This window comes from Mustela erminea, chromosome X (genome assembly GCF_009829155.1).
Source record: "Mustela erminea isolate mMusErm1 chromosome X, mMusErm1.Pri, whole genome shotgun sequence".
Classification (NCBI taxonomy): Eukaryota; Metazoa; Chordata; class Mammalia; order Carnivora; family Mustelidae; genus Mustela; species Mustela erminea.
Window position 1 is genome coordinate 91,439,231 of NC_045635.1, and position 9,412 is coordinate 91,448,642.

Consider the following 9,412-nt stretch of genomic DNA (forward strand, 5'->3'; position numbering starts at 1 on the left):
CCCCAGTTGACTTCAGGGAGCAGGAGCTTTGCTTTGTTGGGACAAGTACCCCAGAAGCCAACGCACAGCTGTGGGCAGAATGCCTAGTTGGTAGCTACCATAGATTTCATGCAGCAACAACTCCCCAGTTCTACAAAACCTAGGACTCCTAGCTGGGTATCCCAGAGGAGCTGCCGAACCTGTTCTCGGAGGCAATGAATTGAACATCTGGGAATATCAGAGTCAAAAGTGAGAAGTAGCTACACTATTATACTTGTACCTCCTGTTGTCTTAGAAACCAACAGCAGGGCACCTGGGGGGCTCAGTCAGTTAATTGTCTGCCTTCAGCTTTGGTCATGATCCCAGGGTCCTGGGACAGAATCACACATCAGGCTCCCTGCTCAGTGGGGAGTCTGCTTCTCCCCCTCTCTGCTCCTCCCCCTGTGCATTCTCTCTCTCTCTCTCTCAAATAAATAAATAAGATAAATAAAATCTTAAAAGAAAGAAACTAACAGCAGAGTCAAATTTGATGGAAAGGAAGGCATAGACTCTCTGCCCTGGAAAGTGACTTCAAATAGGACATTGCAGGCAAGGATTTGGGGGGACAGGAGGATAACATGAAGATGCTAGGGACCCAGAGCAGAGCAAGCAGAGTGGAATGAGAAGCTAGAAAGAAGCAAAGATGAAGCTGGCCTGCTACATGAATTTTCTGAAAGCCAATTTTATATGGATGCCATTAGCCTGGCTGGGAAAGAGCCACAGAAGGAAATTGTCCAAATGCTAGACTAAGGCCCCTGGTGTCTCTCCGCCCCACCATTTCTTTGTGTAACTACATTCCCCCCCACACCATTTTTTTTCTGTAACTACAGCCTTGGAAGCAGAAAGGGGATTGTGAATCTGGCCTAAGTTCATGGTTTATCATTACCTAAATATATATTTACCAAAGGCTTACCAAATAGGGTTTTTTAAAGTTCTTGGCGATGTCCTGTCTGGTATTTTCTTAGGAAATTGTTGCTTCATCAAATGATGGGATATTTATTAATGGAGAAAAGTAGCCACCATTTCCCCATCTTGCTTAGTAACTTTTACTGCACTCCAAACTGTATTTATATAATGGCTTAGGGATAGTAGTTGCTAAATAATAGGAAACTCTGAGAAGGTTTCAGTATATATGAGATACTGAAACTTTTTAGCTGGGGACAGTTCTGTGTTCACTTTATAACAGCAAATTAAAGTTGGTGGACTTCCCCCCTTGAACTCCTGAATACAATACTTCAGACCCACTAGTTAGTTGGTCATTCAGTAACATGTATTGGGTGCTTACTGTTGACATCATAGTGCCTAATAGAAATAGCTACTAGTTATTGGGGCACCTGGGTGGTGCTGTCAGTTAAACATCTGGCTCTTGATTTGGGCTTAGGTCGTGTTCTCAGGGTCGGGAGATCAAGCCTCATGTCAGGCTCTGTGCGCAGCATGAAGTCTCCTTAAGATTCTTTCTACCTCTCCTTCTGCCCATCCCCCCTGTGCTCGCATGCATGTGTGCTCTCTCTCAAATAAACAAATAAAATCTTAAAAAAAAATAAAATAAGAATATAGCTACCACTTACTGAGCACTTAATATCTGGTAGACATTGGGCTATGTAGATTATCTCATTTAACCCTGAAAACCACCCTATCAAGTTAGTGTTGCCACCTACATTTCTTTATAGGTGAGGAAACTAAGACTTAGTTATATAACTTGCCCAAGGCCAGTGTTCTTAAACTGTGGTAATGACCACCACACCGTTAATATCAATGAGTGACTTGTGCTGACTAATTGCCACATGCCTGTGACATACGTGTCATCTCATTTAATTCTCAGAAGAGTGACGTGAGCTCAGTGCTATCATTATGATTAGCCCTATTTTACATAGGAGGGAAATGAGGCTCCACATAGTAATCTGCCCAGAGTCCACAGCTGGTAAATGAAAGAACTGTGATTTATAGAAGGTCCCTCTAAATAATCAACAAAGCTAAAAGACAGCCTATGGAATAGGGGAAGATACTTGCAAATGACACATTTGATAAAGGGTTAGTACCCAAAATACATAAAGAACTGATACAACTCAACACACTCAAATCAAATAATACAAGTGAAAAATGGACAGAAGATATGAACAAACATTTCTCCAAAGCAGACATCCAGACGGCAAACAGATACATGAAAAGATCCTTAACATCACTCATCACCAGGAAAATGCAAATCGAAACTACAGTGAGATATCACCCCACACCTATCAGAATGACTAAAATCAAAAACACAAGAAATAATAAGTGTTGGTGAGGCTGTGGAGAAACAGGAACCTTTGTGCACTGTTGGTGGGAATGCAAGCTGGTGAAGCCATTCTGGAAAATAGTATGGAGCTTCTTCAAAAGTTAAAAAATAGAGCTACCCTATGACCCTGCAATCACACTACTGGGTATTTACCAAAGAATGCAAAAACACTAATTCCAAAAAATTCATGCGCCCCTATGTTTACTGCAGGATTATTTACAATAGTCAAATTATGGAAACAGCCCAAGTGTCCATTGACTGAAGAGTGGATACAGGTGAATGGATACTGATGGAGATAGATACACACACACACACACACACACACACACACACACACACACAGGAATATTATTCAGCCATAAAAAGGAATGAAATATTGCCATTTGCAACAACATGAATAGAGTCAGGGTATAATGCTAAGTGAAATAAGTCAACCCACAAAGACAAATACCATATGAATTCACTCATATGTTGAATTTAAGATACAAAAGAAACAAGCAAAGGAAAAAGAGAGAGAGAGAGAGAGAGAGAAAACCATGAAACAGCCTCTTTAACTTCAGAGAACAAACTGATGGTTACCAGAGGGGACATGTATGGGGGAAATAGATCATGGGGCTTATTGTGATGAACACTGAGTAATGTATAGAATTGTTGAATCACTATCATACACCTGAAACTAATATAACACTGTACATTAACTATACTGGAATTAAAATTAAAAACTTAATAAAAAATAAAGTAGGTTTACCTGATACCAGAGGCCAACTCAAAGGTCACCTCCTCCAAGAAGCTTTCCAGAAACTCTCTAAAATGTTTTAGGTGTCCATGTACCATGTTCACATTACACCTTGCTTGCTCTATCAGAACGTATTATTAACGTTGTTATTATTACTACTATTATTTTTTAGCATTTTGTGCAAACACTATGCATACACTATCCCTAGTCCTTGAAATGTTGTATGAAAAAGGCATTATTAGATTTATTAGCTAGGAAACAGGCTCAGAGAAGTTAAGTAACTTGGTCAAGATCACACAGCTAGTGGAGATGGATCTGGGATTCAAATCCAAGTCTGCTGGTCTCCACTGAGTCAAAGCTCATACTTTTCCCACCAAACAATGCTACCTTTCTTCATTTTGTATTGAAATTATGTTAATGTATCTATATGATCTAATTGGCCAAGTATCAATACACTTTTTAGGGAAAAGACCAGATAGTAAATATTTGAGGCTTTGCGGGACATACAGTCTCAGCTGGTCATATCATTAAAGCAGGTATAGACAATATATAAGCAGATACATAAGCAAATGAGTGTGACTGTGTTCCAGTAAATCTTTATGCATATTGAAATTTGAATTTCATATAATTCTTGTGTGTCACAATACATATATTTAAAAAAATAATTTATTTATTTTATTTGAGAGAGAGAGAGGACAAGTAGGAGAAGGTCAGAGAGAGAAGAAGGGAGAGAAACTCAAGCAGACTCCTCACTGAGTGCAGAGCCCAGCTCAGGGTTTGATCTCACAACCCTGAGATAGTGACCTGAGCTGAAACTAAGAGTCAGATGCTTAACTGACTGAGCTACCCAGGTGTCCCTATATATATTTTTAATTTTCTTTTCAACGATTTAAAAATGTAAAGACCACTCTTTGTTCACAGGCCATAAAGAAACAGGCAGCAGGCTGGATTTGGCTACTGGTCCCTTACAATAGACTGCTAACTCCTTGAGGGCAGACGTTAGTCCTCTTCATTGACTTCTTCATGATTTCACCCAGTGCCCATAGTCAGGACCTAATAAATACTTGTGGAGAGGCAGACTTCAGTTAGAGCCTAGACTCCAGAACGTAGACTTTGTGTTGATTTAAATTCCAACTTTGTCAACTTTCTAGCTGGGTGACATTAGGCAAGTCACTGTTAGGTTACTCTCAGTTTCCTCATCCAAAAATTGATACAGGAGAGCCTGTCTGGCTCAGTCAGTAGAATGTGCAACTCTTGGTCTCAGGGTCATGAGTTCAAGCCCCACATTCGACGTGGAGCCTACTAAACAAACAAAATGGATAGAATAGTTATGGTTTCCAATTATGGAATGAAAGGTGGATCATAGAGAACATAGTACATAGTTAATAGTATTATAATAGCCTTGTATGGTGATAGATGGTAGCTATCCTCTGGCGATGAGCACAGCATGACATGCAGAGAAGTTGGATCACTATGTTGTACACTTGAAACTAATGTAACACTGTGTGTTAACTACAGTTCATTTTTTAAAAAATTATAAGTAACCTGGCTCAACCTAGAGAGCATGCAGGTAAGGCATGCAACTCTCGATCTCCTGGTCATGAGTTTCAGCCCCACATTGGGCAAAGACTTGACTTAAAATTTTTTTAAAATGAAAAGAGAAAAATTTATATTATTATATTATATTATTAATTTATATTATTATATTATATTATCAATTTATATATTAATTTATATTATTATATTATATATTATTATAATATTATTATATCACTATAATAATAGTACTTCCCACATTGGTTATTGTGAGTACTTAACAGATTAATAAAGTACTTATAGCAGTGCCTGGCATCATCTTTATTGTTTCTTGAAATGAAATAGGACAATCCCATTCCGTCTTCAAAAACTTGTAGTTTTACCAGCTAGTTAACCAAATGCAGCACAAAGTAAGTGTTAAATCCTTTGCAGACCAGTGTGTCAACAACAGTAGACTTGGATGCAAAGTCTTGTTTCTGAAAGCTTCCCATCTCCTGTTTTGGACCTGAACTTGGTGACTGTAAGCACTCTTTAGAATCCTTCTAGGAGGGATCCACAGCAGATGTGGCTTGTTTGTCATGCACAGTGGGCCATTGCTTATTTATTTCCGGTTTTGAATTTAATATATTTAGGCAAAGCATGCACACTCCACCTCACTGTAGGCACCACTGTACTCTACTGCCTTGAACTTTCAACTTCTCTGCTTAACCTCTGAAGGCTTTCAAGTTTGAAGTTGCTGCTCTAGTACCTCTACCCAGAGCCTTCATCAGGAACCAGCTACCCCAGAGGAACCCTTGACTCTTCCATGTATAAACATTAGCCCGATGGTATGCCCACCCTTGGCAATGACCTCTTGTTTTATTTTCCTCTCCTGCTATTCCTGAACTCATGCTCTGTGTTCTGACCATTCTGGACTCCATTCAGTTCCTCAAACAAATCATGCTCTCTTATACCTTCTCTCATTAGCACCTGTGGATCTCTGTGCTTGGAACATTCTTGACCCCACTTCACCAGGTGAATTCTTTCTCATCCTTCAGGTCTTTAGCTTAGATATCACTTTATCCAGGACCTTTTCCTGATACCTCAAATAAATATGAAGAGCTCCTTTTCTGAACCCTCATATCATCCTACACTTGAGTGTCATAGACTGGCCTGGCTACTTTGTCATGGGCCCCATCTTTACTGGGCAGAGGGAGGTCATATTTCTCAGCTTCTCTTGTCAACACATTGGCTTCTAGTCATTTTCTAGTGTGGCTATAATTCTTGTGTGAATAGTCCATTGGCTATATTTGCTTATTGGCCTACAGACAACAGAGGATCCACCGGTAGACTCTGAAGAGGTCTAGGGAATGGTGAAGCCATATAACAGAAAGAGCCTCAATCCTGAGTCTCTACTTGGAAGACAGCTACCTGGGAGAGCTGCTTGACCTGCATTGGCCTGTAACATGAAAGACAAATAAATTTTTATTGTGTTGAAACTCTTAGATGTGAGGAGCATTTGTTATAGCAGCTAGAATTAATTACCTTGACTAATGTATCTTTCTTATGTCATAGTACCTAATAATTGTGATTGTGTAATTGCCTGTTTCTTGGCTTTCTTAGTTGCTGAACTGTAAGCTCCATCTGGGCAGGAAGTTTTGTCTGGTGTGTTCTCCACTATCTAGAGTGACCGGCATGTGCTAATGACTCAATATTCTGTGAATAAATAAATGAATGAGCATTTTATTCCTTTTAGGAGGCATGTTGAAAGAGTGAAAGGAGCCTTACCATGCCATCAGGGCCATGCCACTCAACACTGACTGAAGGAGTACTTGCTTTAGAAGTTGCCAAACCACCAAGGGATGCATTCTGGATCACAACTCTGGAATCAGCCTTATGGGAGTCATCCCATCACACCTTATCTCTCTGTTAGCTTTAGCCATTGGCAGTCTAGCATTTCTACCAGACCAAAACCTCATGCCAGGGTCACTGAAGACTTCCACATTACCAAAATCAATAGTGTCCTTTTTGCCCGCATTGAACTTGATCCTCCAGAAATGTTCAACACAGGTTGCTGCTCCATCCTCCAACACTCTTCTCCCAGTATCTGTGGCACTATGCATTTTAAAAATTCACCTATATCTTTGCCTGCTCCCTTTCTGTCTGTTTCAAATGCTCCTCTTCTATCTAATATCAAACTTTTGGAGTGCCCCGGCACTAGTCCCTCGGGCCTCTACTCCATCCGCACTCTTTCCATAAGCGATTTCCTTTGTTACCATGGCATTAAATATCACGGATTATGTTCATTTCTTTCATGTTCATGTCCCCAGTCCAAAACTCTCTTCTAAATGCCAGACTCATGTGACCAGCTATTTAGAGATCTATTTGGAGATCTCAGAGACATTAAACTTAAGCTGTCTGAAATACTACTCTACCAGGGGCACCTGGCTGGCTCAGTTGGTAGAGTGTGTCACTATCTATCTCGGGGATCTGAGTTCAAGCCCCACATGGGGTGTAAAGCTTACATTTAAAAAGAAAAAAAAATCAAATATGTTAAAGAACTCTCTTCACACTTTAAATGAAGTCCATACTCTTTCAACAGGCTTCAAGGTTCTACGTCATGTGACTTTTGTCTACTTTTCCCACCTCCTCTCAGGCCACATTCCTTCAGTCCTGCTAGTCATACTGTCTCCTTTCATATCCGTGAACAAGGCAAGCTCTTTCCTGTCTCAAACCCCTAACACTTGCTGGGCCTTCTGCCTGGAATGTGCTTCCTTTCCCCAGCTCCTGGCTGCATTTCACCAGCCCAGTTCCTTCATCAAAACATCCCCATAAGCAAGTCCGCCTTCCCTGACCACAATTTTCCTCATTCTCTGCAACTGCTCTCCTGTGTTTCCTTCACACACTAATCATAGTTTGAAACTACTGACTTGTTGCTTATTTACTTGCTGATCAACTATCTCTCCCAGTAGTACTTTAAATTCTAGAAGGGCAAAGACAGCATCCATTTTAGTCACTCAGTGTATTACATAGTATCTAACAAGGTCCTTGGCACATGGTAGTTACTCAGTAATCTGGGTTGAATGAAATAAGAAGCATTTCCACCTAGCTTTTGTGATTTGAAGAAGATGATAATAAGGTTGCCTCCAAACTCATTCCAAAAAGTTTTTTCTCTCTCTCCATTTCATTCAACTTAGAGCAACATGTGAAACCCCCATTTGAATCAATCCTTTGGGCTAAGGCACTAGCTGGCAAACCACAGCCTGCTAGCTAAATCTGGCTTGCCACCTGTTTTTATATGTCTGAACTGAGAATGGCTTGTATATTTTTTTACGCTTTTGAAAAACATCAAAAGAAGAATATTTTGTGACATGTAAAAATGACATGAAATCCAACTAACTTTTTATTGGAACACAGTCAAATTGCTTATGAATTGTCTATCGCTAATGTCATGCCACAGGAGCAGAGTTGAGTAGTTATAAGAAAGCCCGTATGGCCTAAAATATTTACTATTTGGCCCTTTACAGAGAAAATATGCCACCCCTGAGGTAATGTTTTTAAGGGACCTGTTAAAATGCACAAGCTGTCTGAGAAAAGGAGGCCTCAGAAAAAGGGGTCATCAATATAAAAAGAAGTTTTCTTAGGGGAAGAGAGGAAGACAGGTCCAAAGCAAGTACCATTTACCTTCTTTGGAGACAAGAGCTACATTGAAGTTGCCCCAAAATATGGCACCAAGGAGAGGGAACAGTGGTACTTAGGGTACTTAGTACTAACTTAGGTACTTAGCCCGATGAATGGATAGTGAGAAAAGGGAGATCTGCCCACGCATAATGGGAGACAGGGAAAAGAGTATTTTCTTGCCTACCCATCCTTCTCATTGCTTGACAATGAACATTCCTGTAAGCCACAGAGAAGGCAGCCCAACAGAGGGTAAGGCCCTGCCATGAAGTGGGTCAGGCTTTCTGCTCATGGTTTGCACTGTGATGAACGTGGACAGTACTTGGCAACACTTGGGCTGGGGCACAGTCCACCTGCGACAGAGAACTGGATGGAAGGTCATTCAGAGGACCATAGAGCATCAGGAAAGCCTTGAGTCCCTGGAAGACAGGGACGCCTCATTCGCTATTTTGCTCTTTGCTCTCCTTCATTGAAATCCTCCAGATTTAGGTCTCTAATCACCAAGATGTGAAAAATCTCATTACTATCAAGTCATCCACGATGCCCCCAAATTCCAAACTTGATTGGGGTTGAGGTTGAGGCCGAGGTTCTCTGCTCTCTCCCTGCTCATTTCCTTCCTTACACCAGGGGAATAGCATGCTCCTGGGCTTCGGGGTGGTTTTTCGGGCCAACTCTCTACTGTGTTAGTTGAGTGTGAGTACCAACCCAGGCAACTGTCCTGCATGCCCACACACTGACACATCTCCCTTCCCCCTTCCAGGCAAATTATTCTCGCTTCTCAGCATGAGTCACCACACAGTAAGAGCTCCCACAAGCCAGATTTTCTGCGTCAGCAGCCCCAACACACTGTTTTTCTTACAAAGGGTGGGGAACCAGGAGAGAGGGAAGAGAGAAGGCACAAGTGGGGAAATGGAACAAAGTGCACAGACCACAAACCAAAGGGGTGACTCTGGTCTTCTACTTCCTACTGGCTCAGAGGGGTCTTTGATGTGTTAGGCAGCCTTCCCCTTGCTACTCAGTTTCATTTCCCTTGCTCTTTATATTCTGTCTGTTCCCTTGTGATTCGGGAGCTTATTTTCTGATGTGGTGTTGGGGCTCCAAAGGGACCCCCCCCACCGAGAGCCATTCCAGAGGGGATGCAGGGGAAGAGCCCTCTGAACATTCTCACGGACCTTAATAGGTGGCATCCA